The sequence below is a fragment of the Heliangelus exortis genome, chromosome 9, assembly GCF_036169615.1.
Source record: "Heliangelus exortis chromosome 9, bHelExo1.hap1, whole genome shotgun sequence".
Taxonomy (NCBI): Eukaryota; Metazoa; Chordata; class Aves; order Apodiformes; family Trochilidae; genus Heliangelus; species Heliangelus exortis.
In genome coordinates, this window is record NC_092430.1 from 2,385,532 (window position 1) to 2,398,904 (window position 13,373).

Genomic DNA, 13,373 nt, shown 5'->3' on the forward strand with positions numbered 1-13,373 from the left:
TGCATCACCAACCACTTTTCCCCTGCCTGACCCAGCTCCTCCTGCTCCCACTTTCCACTCTGCCCAAGGGGAGCTGTGGGAACACTGGTGGGAAGAGGGGTGACCAGCTACAGCAGTGACTGCTTCCCTGGCCTGGTAGCCACAAAGGCAACTTCAGCCTGTGAATCACTGCAAGTATGAACAAGAGCCTGGGAATGCCTTAAAAAGACTTTGCTCTGCTTCTATAGTGTAGCAGGAACATTTCCCCCATCTTTTCCATAAATGCTCACAGAAGGAACTTATGCTGGCACTGGCATCGAGTCACTCAAGAATAATTCTATCAGATTTATTACATCTAAGAGCTTGAGTAAATATTTAAAGAATGTGATTACCACATATAGGGTTCTGAGAGATTAAAAAGAAATAAATTACCTTACATTAGCATATAATATTATTTACCCAAGATAATTAAATCAACTCAGTTAATCACTAAATCAACTAAATTTTCATTACCATGCCATGCTTGAGGAGCACAGGTGACGTTTGGTTAGAAATGTAAAGTAATAAAAATAACAGTTGGTTGGGTGAGCTAAAGCAAAGCAGTACTGAAACACATGAGCTACCCTTGCCATTAATCTTAGACAAAAGTCAAGTTTGCACTGTCAGAAGGATTCATTCCCTTACGAAAAGTATAGCTTAAAAATATTTACCACTTTACTCTCTACAAATATTAAATAAATATCACAGTGCTCTCAACCACTTCACAGCTGGGAAACCAATGCACATGCACTTGCCAAAGCACCTGATGACTTTCCCAAGGCCTAATCTTTTGATATTTTATTTGATAGTTCACTGGTACTCCTTCACCTGAGTGTTTCCAGCTATTTAATCATCCCTTGTTGGGTCGTTCAGGATACTCAGAGGTGATTATTATAGAAAAGGTGGCTGCTCAGAACAATTTTACTGCCAAAAAATTGGAAGGTGTGTACAGTAGACTGATAAGACAGGGAAGAATGATCAGAGGAACCCAGTCTGAGGAAGGACAGGCCACCCTCATTAGCAGCAGCAAAAAGGAGACTTTCACATGAAACAGTGGCACTGTTATGGCTCTCCTGCATTTTTTATTTGTCTTCTGCACCTCTGTGTGCCTGCTAACATCTGGATGCTGCTCTACAGACACTCCCTTGGGAGAAAAATCTGGCAAACCCTGCAACTGCACACAACAGCAATACACCCAAGGACTCAGAGCTTTCTGCCACTGCTCCAGGCAGCTGAGCCAGAGCTTTTCCCAGAGAAAAGCTGAACTTGTCCAATTTTGCTATTCTTTTCAAGCTGTAACTTCCAATTAAAACTTCCTTCAATCAGAGGCATTCACTGGCAATACTAAAACTGTTGCTCCTCAGCAGTGTCACTGAAGCAACTGATTGCAATGCAGGAGTTTCTGCTCAGTTAGCAGGCACAGTATTACAGACTGTAGTGTCTCAATCTCACTGCTTCCAAATGGAAAGGAATCTAATCTTTATTGCTAACCACAAAAAAAGCATTCAACTTCTGGAGGATTTTATTTTATGGTTATTATTAAAATGATTCAATAGCCTCTTTTTTTTTTTTTTTTTTGAGGTTTGAGGACTCTGCACTTTTTTCCCCCCTATACACAGTATGAGCTTGCCTTTTTTTTTTGTTTTTTTTTGTTTTTTTTTTCCTGTTAACATCTCTGTGCCATTTATATTTGTCTGCAATCTTCCAGTTACAGGCCTGGGAAACAGAAACAAGGTCATCCCATCAAATGCAATGGAAAAAGTGGTACAGAGAAAAGTAGGAGCAAACACTCATTTAAAATCATTATTAATTTATGCAACCTACTGGTCACTGCCTGTTAAGAAGGAACCTTCCTTCCCCTGTGCTGATCCATTGGGACTGGTAATGTCTTGCAATTGTCAGCCTGAGAACCATCCTCTCTCACACATATGCAAAAGCCATGTATTTTTAGCCTAGATGTGTTGATCCAGGTGGCATTCCTTAAATTCCTATTTACTGGGAGTCCATCCAAGAGGAGATTGAAACCTTCTTGGCCAACTGCACTGCAGGAAATGGGCCACGAGTGAAAAACCATGGCTGAGCATCAGTGAACAGCAGATAGTAGAGCTCCTGTGAGACTGTAATGCAAGAGAGAGGTGGGAGGGAGGAACTGAGAGAGATGCAGACTTGGAAGGATGGCAAAGGGCTCTGCACCAGATGTGGGAAGCAAAACTTTCATGCCTGATCTCTTTTTATTTACAGTCAATCTCCTGGGTTATAGTACACCCAGTGCACCAAGTCTCACCCCAGCTGTTTTGAACCACCACTGGATTGTCTGGTCAGACTAACAGGGGGATAGAGAGAGTTCAGATTCTTAACACTTGCACATTAGGTTCACCTTTCAAGGTTCATCCTTCTCAGCACTTCCCATATTTTCTGTTCTAGTGTATAATGTACAGTTTCTATTCCTTTATTCTGAATCACTCTTACTGTGTAATTTTCTGTGGTACTTATCTACCTTTTCATCTCTTTGCTTTGCCTAATTGCCTGTCCCTTTCCTTCAGATGGTTCTTTTATTCCCCTCCTGCTTTTCAGAATCATTACCATTGCATTATTAATCTTAACAGCAGACCATTTATGTTTATTATGCAGTGTTTGCAAATAAATAGAGAACTGAACTTCTGGCTGTATTTACCTAAAGAATGCAGGTTGAATTCTCATTTTCTTTATTTGCTTCTTCTTGGAAGGAAGACTTTTTAATGACTTCAAAGACCTCTGTTTTGCATTCAGTTCTTCTTACAGCTTTGGCATTTCAAGGAATGTTGGAAATGCTTGCAAAATCACATTGTCTGATTACCAAATAAATGTATCAATATTGAACCCCATTTCTTTTCTTTCTTGGGCAATTTTCTTTTCATTAAAGAAATATTTCTAAGTCAATCAGCTAACTGAGAGGGTCCTGACTAACCCATGACATTCTACCTTATGAAGCACTTCTTGCTCCTTCATGTTTGACTCTATCAGCTTCATAAAAGGATAAAACTACCACCTGCTGTAACCTGTAATCTGGGTTTAGAGTAAGGAGACAAAAGGCATACCCAGCCCTTCTCCCATTCAGGTAAAGGACAAACTCTCCTACAGATTACAGTGAAAGCCAAGTTAGAATCACCCAGCTCCCCAATTAGGCAAGTGTGCAGTTGTGCAGCAGTCACATTTAAGTCAAAAGGCCTTAATGAGTGCACACAGTTCAGCACAGGCATCCCTGATCAAGGCCCAGCATGTCTGCTGATCATACAGCTACAGATTCATCTGCTTTTTCTTTAATAGAAGCAGCAGGAAGGTGGAAGCTTCGTTTGAGCTCATTTGAGTTCAAGCTAGCTGATGCCATTGTGGTTTTGTACAAATCAGTCCTGCTTCCTGTCAGCCTGAGCTCTGACTGCCACAGCCACTGCAGGCTCAGCCAGACTCTATTAAACAAAATTGACACAGGGAGACTCAGCCTTTGAAGAAAGAAACAGACACTCTCTCTTCCTCTGGGCTAGGCAGCAGTGCTTTTAATTAGTCCAGGGAAACAGGGAGCTTCTTCCATCAGGGAAGGTCCCAGTTGCCAAGGTCTTTGTAAACTGCTCATTCCACCATTCTGTCCTCTTTCTCCACCAGTCTCTCAAACCATCAGCTCTGCCTTGTGCCCCCTGGCTGTTCTCACCCCCTCCATGGTCAGACCCCCTCATAACCTGGGGTTTGCAAGAGCCCAAGTCCAGAGGTCCCTTCTGTTGCTTAAGTTCATATGAAAACCCCTCCATTTGTTAAACTTTAAACAGCAGGCACAAAGTGACCCCAACATCTCAGTATTAATCCAAAGGTAATTTGATTTGTTACATGCATTTTTCTCCCTCTGCCAGCAGTATGTGATTACTTGAATTCTAATGGGAATTTGGGGTCTTGCCCAGCAAATGGTGCTTGTGACTTCCAGGACCAGGCTGTGCTGCAAGATGGATGGTTTTACAAATACAGGATGCTGGCTGGTGGCCACTGAATGGTTTTCCTTGCACTAGGACACAATCCCAGGCTGCAATTGGGTTCACAGAACCAGTACTTGTCCAGCTGCTGAAGTAGCAGGAGGTGTGGCATCCCATCTCAGTGGGCATAGGTTGAAATAGTGGAGTGGCAATAAATGTTTTTTTAAGAGGCATCACTGTGCTCAGTGCTGCTGCTCCTGTAATTTCTTAATCTTTCCTTGGTTTATTCTTTATGTCAGACATTACCAGTCAGTGAACCCACCAAATCATATAGGAAGCAAAACACTTATAGATCAGTCTTTCATTAACAGAAACATTTCAGTTTCATAGATACATAATGAAGTGAGTGCCTGTAGCAGAAGTCACTTCAGGGCTAATTGTTGCTGTGGTCAAACCACCAAGCTGCTTAATATTTGCTTGCAGTGGCACATTACATTGAACCCAGCTGACCAACCAGCTATTACAATATTGGGAACATCTTCTCAAAACCAGCAATTGTTTAGCTAGGATGAGTCAGTTGCATTATTATCTGGAATGATGTAGGCCAAGAGCCCATTGAAATATTGTGTGAAGGGAAAATCAAAGCAATGAATACATCTTATACAGCAAAACTAGAGACCAAAGGCTCTGGGGCAAAATGTCAACTAAAATTAATTTATATCTTGTATTTTGCTACAAGAGTAGCAGAAGCCTGAAGTTGCCCTGCAGATTTCCACTGGTAGAGCAGCTAGCTACAAACCAGAGGGTGAGAGAAATACAAGAGGATCCTGCTGGTCACAGAAGAGGTCTGAGCAGTAGTTGAAAGCATGCTGTGAAATGCTCTGGAGCTGTGGACAGGAGCAGAGTGGTCACTCATCTGAAAGCAGCCAGGGCAGTGGTGTCTGCTCAGCTCTTCAGAAATGGGATGATGTGGAATGATTACTGCAAGGTTAAAGTAGATAAAGAGCTTGCATAGCTAGGAGACAGGGTAAGGAAAATGGTAAAGCAGCACACAGATGAGATGGAACCATCAGGATCAGAAACTGCTTTGGACAGCCAACAAGGGATTTCTCTCCTTCAAGACAAAATAAACTTATTCTGTGTTATCTTGGTTGGATGCTGAGACACATTGACACAACAAATTTTACATAATTTTCTCCAAGATAATCCTTGCCACATATGAATTCCCACACCTAACAGAATGGCACTAGCACCTAAACTGGAGGTAGAATGTTTTCTTCCTTTTATTCCCTACCATTATTAGTGACCTGGGTTGCACTGTTCATTTTGATTTGCCCATGGGACAGTCTGACTGATAGCCTGAGAGGACAAAGGTGTGTAACAAGCTGTCCCAAAATTACCTCCTCATCTGTCATAGCAGCACTGGAGAAGAACAATTATCCAAATCTACACAAAAGGGATCAGAAAAAAGATGCCTTGATCACCCTCCCATTCTGAGCCTAAAGCAGCCTGGCCATACCCAAACCCCTATCCATAAAAGCCAGGAGATAAGTACCAGCTACTGAGCTGCTGGGGCCTAAAAATAATAATCTGTTGGTCTCACTGTAGGAGGGGTGAACTCCAGATGCTGTGAATCACCACACAGAGCCTTAGGTAGGACTGCTAAAGTTTTGGTTTTTTTTTCTTCTTCTATTTCTATCATCACTTTCCCCTGCTGCACCACACAGTGACTCAGAATTCATGATAAAACAAGTGGTGAGTCACAGCAACACACAGTCTCCCAAACTTCTAACACTTTTATTTCTTTATTTTTCCTTCACAGACCCTCTTGCTTGACCATCCATTGCAGTTACAAGGCATGGCAGTGAACAGTTTGACAGGTTTGTTTCAACTATTGATCAAAAATTCCCCCTTATGCTGAATCAAGCAATGGTAAAACAGAGCAAGATGCAGAGATCTCAGCACTGAAATGTGATTTATAAAAAGAAGTTGCAAGGGAAAAAAGCCATCTCAGGTCTAAGTCTGGCAAGCTGGGGGGCTGCAGCCAGCACTCTCAAAGGGATGCCTACAGCAGGCAGTCTTTGAGAGTACTGGATTTCATCTCCAGATATAACACAGACTAAAACAATGAAAGATATTAGAAAATATGAACTGGCATTGAAAGACTCTCCTGAAGGAAAAATGGGCATGGGTGATTGAAGGAAAATGTATTTGGTGATTATGGCAGACAGCATGTTGACTAAATAGAGATCTCTAAAAGAAGAGCATGTGATAAAATAATATATTCACTGTTTTGCCTTTGTGTTGTTCCATTTCCTTATTCCTCACACTTACATTTCTCAGCTGCTAAGTTCCTTTTTAATTTTTCAAATATAGCTGATGTCTTGCTACAGAGTTACCCACGGAAGAATTCAGTTGAATGCATGAGCACTGTGGATCATATGATCCTTGTATTGGGAAATTTCCTCGTGCAAGAGCACTATGGCTTCCTGCTTAATGCTGGGTAATGCCATTTAACACACCAACAAGCAGTCAGAACAGGTATGGGGAAAGATTTCTCTGAGGTCAGCAGCTTCCTTGATGTTTTCCTTTATTCTTACTGTTGAAATGGAGACTTGTGCTTGGTAGTGGGAAGCTGGCTAGGAAATATTTAACCAAACAGGATATATACAAGTCCTTGGTACCCAGTGGGATGCACTATCAAGCACTGAGGGAGATGGCCAACACTCACAATAATCTTTGAAAGGGTGTAGTGACCAGGGGAATTTTCTGAGGACTGGAAGAACATAAATTTTCCTTTTATCTTCAAGAAGGATAAGGAAGAGGATCTAGGGATCTAAAGGCCAGTCAGCCTTACCTCAATCCCTAGGAAAGAGTGAAGAAGCAAGACCAAGGAAGGGCTACAAAGATGATTAAGGAACTGGAGAGCTGCTAACTTAAGAAGAGCCTGAGAGAGCTGAGACTGCTCAACCTGGAAAAGAGAAGGCTCAGGGATATTTAGTTTTTTCTGTATAAATATCTGATGGAAGAGCATAAAGAAGGTAAGCCAGATGCCTCTCAGTGATGCACAGTGAAAGGACAATGAAAACAGTACAAGAAATTCCATATAACAAGAGAGAAGAACTCAAAAAACTTTTTACTGTAAGTGTGGTCAAACCCTGGAGCAAGTTGCTCAGGTATCTTGTGGAGTCTCCATCCTCTAAAATATTCAAAACCCATTCAGACATTGTTCTAAATCACCCACCTCTAAGGAGATCCCTTCCAACTGCCCTGATTATGTGATTTTGTGTGGTTCTGGGTTTGTATATAGCCTGGGCACTTCAGTTTAGACTGAACTCTCCTGGGTTTATTTTTCTAGAAGACTTTCTGAAGATTTGAATGTTGTTTTCAAATCTCTAATCTTCACATCAGAAGACCTTAGGTTTGAAAGGTCTGCATTATGGACTACCACACTAAAGATAACCTTTTTTTTCAAAACAATTTTTTTCATTAACACAAGGTATGCATAATTACAAATCAGAAGTTATACATGATCTATGTGGTCTGTCCTTTCCCCACTTTCTTTATTGGTTTCTTCTCCAGTCTGTGATTCTTGCCAAGAGTCTCCTAGAACAAGTAAGACAACTGAAAATCTTGTCAAACCTGTCAAGGTTTTCAAGTGGTCTCCCTATATAATAAAGATCTGTAATGACAGGTTGAGAGGTACTTTTTTCTTTTTTTCTTAAACATTTGTACTCTCATTATAATCCTTTAGGTAGCACAGGAAACCCCAGCTATATTTTTTTCTTTGCCTTAATATAAAATTAACTCCCATTACTTTAAACTACAGGGTTCTTGGAAGTCAGCATAACTCAACTGGAATCAGAGGAATTATACTCAACTGACTTTAGAAGAGGATCTGACTATTAATCCCAATGCAACAGACTTGAAGGTTAAGATCTGAGCACGCAGGTCTTTGGTGCCAGCCAAAAGCAATCTGATTAAAGCAATTCTGAAATCACTCCAGAGCACAGAACTTGATTTCAAAGACTTTGTATGGACCTAAGGGCTTACAGAACTACCTGACAACTTGGTAGCTTCAGATAATTTAAAAATAAATCCCATGAGCTTCCCTTGGCCTTTAATAATATAAAGGCTGGAAATACAGGCTACAGCATCTGACCCCATTACAGAATCATTTCATAAACTTATCAGGTTTTCTCTCAATTACAATTTTTGGTGTTGCTATGCATATACTACTATTAATTCCACGTTTTTGTTCTAGACAGTTGTTATATCCTGCTTATTTGTTTTTATGGAACTGGTTCTACACCCAGCCTCTGAAGTTACCTCACAGAGGTACACAGGACAATTATTTTGCCAAAGCAAACCAGCTAAATCTGCTTAGCCTCCACTTCTAAGACAGGCTTTCTATGCCCTAGTGTCCTGGTAGGGCCCCCTGGCCTTCTTCTGTACTTTTTCCAGCGTGAATTAATCCTTTGTAAAAAAAAAAAAAAAATTACTAGAATTATTCACACTGTTTAAGATGAAGTTAACTCAGGACCTTCTGCAAAGCACTGTCTCCCATGGAAAATACTGCTTGACAGTTACAGCACTGGTCATCCTCTTATCAATTAATATATTTATGCCTTGCTTCCCCTTTTTCAGATGTAGAGCTCCAACTGTGCAGAAGAAGCTATACTATTCCTAACTACTTAATAGTCCCTAAGAGCACAGACCTGTTTTGTGTATTGGGGAATTTCTGCTTACTGTTAGTCCAGTCCTTAGAGTGCTCTTGGCTATTTTTGTGTATTTTGATCTTCTGAGGTTTTGGATCAGTTTTCTGTGTACATCCACATTACCCTTGTCCATATTTTCATCATCTTGACATATGCTACATATGTAGCACACTTGCTGTCACACAAAATATCTGTGTACAGCCAAGAAGTGAGACTTGACTACCAAAGACAACAGATTTAAGGAAAGGGTCCTTAAATTCCATGTAATTACTGAGCTAAAAAGCAAAGAAACACAACACACCCTTGGGGTCCATTATCCATATCTATCTTTTTGACTACCAAATGTGAGCACAAAGACCCCATGAAATGAAGAGTGCTGGTGCCTGCTTTGCTGACCCTATCAGGTGGTGTCTAAAACAATCCCATGCTGTAAGCTTGCTGGAAACTAAGTATGAAGTGCCAATTACCATACCAGGAGAGAGGATTTCCTGTGAGGCAGCTCTTCCTCTTGTCTTTGCCCTAATACCATGGTATCATCATTTCTTCAATACTGTGCAGTTTCCCTTACACTCTGTAAGACAAATGTGCTGATCACTGCCTCTCTGAAGAACCAGAGACTGATCCCAGAGGATAAATGGGAAGAAAATTGCTACACTGGTGCTACCATGGTTGCCCATTGCCCTTACAAAGTACATCTGGAGCAGACTGCTAGCAAGGGAAGTAGAAAAGAAAGTCTACTTTGGCAGTGAGTTTGTCACAGCATGGTGTTTTCTCCAGGAAACAGCATGTAGAGATTCTATCATGTCAGAATAAGAGAAAATCATGACCACAGCAAGCTTATCAGAGGATTTGGAACAGAGTGCTAAAGACCTGGCCCTGGAAGAATACTTTTCAGGTATTTCTAAATTTTTATTTTTTTTTTTTTCAGCCTCTCCCTAATAAACCTTTCAAAAAGTGTGAACCAATCTGCTAATAACCATTGTTGCAGTATACTGTGCTTCTAATCCAGGTTTTACAGCACATGTTACTAGCTGTCCCATGACCACTGAAGGATGGCACATCTCAGAGGTAAGGTATCCAAGAGATCATGGTCTCTCTCTAGATTATTTTTCTGGCCAAAGCACTTGGCTGGGCAGGGGGACATTCAGTCCCAAAGGCTCAGGAGCAGTAGCAGAGGAGCCTGCAGGAGGACAGCTCATTTTTGGCACTGCTTCCCAGTGCAGAAGAGGGCTACCAGTGTACAGACAGCACCCAAAAACACAGTCCTCTGCCCTCTTCAACTCTGAGACACTAACAAAGGACTTGGCCTTAGGAAGTGTGCTATTAAAACCACTCATTCCCTCACACACAGTGCTGAATCATTTGTTAAGTCTCCACAACAAACACAAAAGACAAAGGGAAACAACCACAGGGCAAACACCCACCTGCTCCTTTTGAGGTGGAAGAAAATTAAGTACCTTGTACATTAGGAGCTTTCCTTCCATGAAATAATGTGCTTGTTCTAGTCAAACAAGCCACACCTGGCAAAAGCTCGTGCCCATTGTTCCCAATACTTCAGCAGGTTTGCAGAGCAGGGAAAAACTGTGCCACTAATGTTTCATTTCAAACCCCTCCAATGTGTGTTGTGAATGACTAAATGTCAAACACACCCCTACCAGGTTTAAAGATGATAAATTATTATAATCCTTCTACTGGTGGCAGAATGGTTAGCAAGAGTAGAAATGAAAGGCTGGTACTTAGCACAGCAAGAACTTGTGAACTGAAGAGGGATGGAGGGTTGTGGACTCAGAGTTCCAGAGGAAAACGTGCCATGTTTGATAGTTCTGCTGTGAAGAAAAGTAAAAAGCCACATGCCACCTAGAAGAAAGGTTTTTGGCTTTTTAAGGACTTAAAGAGAGTTTCTCTATCATCAAAATCTGCAAAGCAAGAAAAGGAAAGCACTCAGTAAGTTACAACCAGGTGATGCATCTTGTGCTCACACTACCACACAGTTTCTTTGTAACAATTGCAGTATTTTTCTTATTTTACTTATTTCCTTCTCCTGACACACAATAGACATGTTTTGTCTAAGTATGACATTTCACTAATGCCAGTGTATTCTCTCAGCTCCATGTGCTCAATGAATCATAACATTTGGAGCAGAGATTTAGTCACAGCAACTAGAAATGATTCCTCAGCTTTCTCTGGGAGATGTGGGGTGTCACACATCCTCCCTTGCACAGCCTCCACTCATTCTTGTTCTGAAGAGGCCACTGAACTCCAAACCTTCTCAGTTTTTCTAAATCAGTCTGGAGCCTGCACTCAGAAGGCAGATACTCCACTCATAAATGTGCCTACTTAGCACCATACCAACAAACTGCAGGGTCATCTGGCTTGTTACTGGAGAGAGAATTCCCAGAAAGAGCCTGGGCTGGCAACACCAACTTCCCGAGTCCAGATGCTGCTAAAAGTACAAGTACAGCCCCCATGTGTTTTTCCAAGGAAAAAAAAAAAAAAAGACTCTTGAATAGCCCATGCTCCTGGTTGCCTCTGTAGAGTGCTGCTTCAAAATAAACCTACACAAGTGGCTACTGAAACTTTCCTCCTGATTTCACTGAGGCAGATTTAAAAACCCATTTGTATGCTGCTGAGCAGTTGCCAAGATTCACGCTCCAAAAGGTTTATTTTCATGGGCTGAAAAGTTGTTCCATTTAGATGAAAGTTGAGCCTCTGGACAAGTGGATGGCAGCAAGAGAAGTCCTGCAGGAAAGTTACTGTGCTGGCAGCATTCTCATTTTCTCTCAGGCAGAAGGAATTTTGCAAGCCTGTCAGAAATGAACTGTGCTTTGTACCTGGCTTCCAGGGGATTCATATTTTGAAGCCTGTTATACTTCATCTGACTATGCCTGACACTGGTGCTTTAGAGCTATTAGTAGAGCTTAACAGCATCAATTTTAGTGTTTTTCCTTTGCTAAACAGGGATCCTACACCAGTTTCCATGTGCAAGTCTGCTCCTGACCTATCAGAAGGTTATTACATGTGTTAGCTGGCTCTGATGTGCTAGGTGGCCCCAGTGGATTGCAAAGCTGACATTCCTCAGTGCCAGATCCTCTGCCTCAGGAAATAGATTAAACCAAACCTATTTCTGTATTATGCTGTTGGCTGTATTCAGGCAAGAATCACAGGAGTTGTTTCTCCTTCCTCATGTCAAGGTTTTGTCCACGAGGGAGAAACTCCCCTCCAGCATAGCCCTGGGACAGCCAGCACTGCTGGTGAGATGCCCCACAAGGAGCATCCCTGTGCAAACCCATGGTTTGCTCCTCAATAGGACTAGGAGCCCCATGGGTTTGACAGAACAGCTTCATTCATTTTTGCAGCAGCCTACCTCAGGAAGATGTTTCCACAGTCCCAAACTCAAAAACCTTTGCATACAGAGCACCTTATTTTTCAGCACTAAAAACTTCAAAGTGAGGCTAAGTTATGTTTGATGAACAAAGTTTAGTTCTGTGTCTGTTTCTTTTCTTCTGGATTATATGAGGTAGGAGTCCCTGAAACAGCTTATCAGAGAAGACTTTTCAAGTCTAAAGTTATTTCACATACCTCGTACACAACATTATTAATAGCCAAAAACTGTTCCTGTATCAATTTACTTCTTAAGATTATCAGCCAAGTAAAAGCAGGGCAGTAACATTTCAAAATCTTTGCATATTTTGTTGCATGAGGTATATGTAATTTGGGAAAAACTGATACTGTTGGTCTTGATAATAAATGTTGGGAAATCTAATTGGTATTCAAATTGTACAATTTAGTGAGGCAATAAGTAATTAAAGTGGACTGGAAAGTTTCCTCTTTGCTCTCATGTTTCTAATTCATCTCACCAGTGGATCCAGAAATGGTTCTTAAAAAGCCAGAGCCCAGTGAGTGGCCTGTTGAAGCCTTATTAACTCCTTTGCAAGCACCATCCCCATAGGGGCCAAACCCAAAGACATTGTACACAGTCTGGAAAAACTCAGGATTCCTTCCCAGTGGGAAATTCTAATATTTTGTCCGGAAAAACTCAGGATTCCTTCCCAGTGGGAAATTGTAATATTTTGTGAAAGGCCTTTGTTCTGACTTAGGACCACAAGAAGAAATTTAGAAATAATCAGAACTCAAGATACTGGGGAAGAAGGAATTAGGAAAAAAAAAAAAGTAGAGAAGCCAAGATATTTTTTTTTCTTCAATGAAACCCAACAGTTCACTGCTCTGGAGGACCCTTGAGGTCCAGCCCTCAGCCTCTCAACAGCCCACACACAGGCCTGCACTTGAACTGAGTCCTTCAGCTCCCCAGCTTCAACAAAGGGCAAGGAACCAGACAGCTCTCTATTAGAAACTCATGAGTATGTCAGCAATAGTTTGTCAAACAGCCAGGTTTCCTTAAAGATTTTGGTTTTGACATAACTGACACATTCCAACAAACCCCATCTCCTAGGGGGAAAAGATAAAGTGTTCTTGGAAAGTTCTCATCCAACTGTATTTGTGATATACAGCTACAGAAGTAGCACCAAATTTAAAGCCCTTTCAAGCTTAGTTTATATGAACCCTGCAAAAAAAGGAGTACAACTGCATGTGATGAGTGCCTAATAGCATGCAACATCCTCCTGTGATACTCTTTTAGAGGGTACAGTACATGTATGGAACACTTGTGTAGCACAATCTGTAGATGTCTGGCTCTTATTCA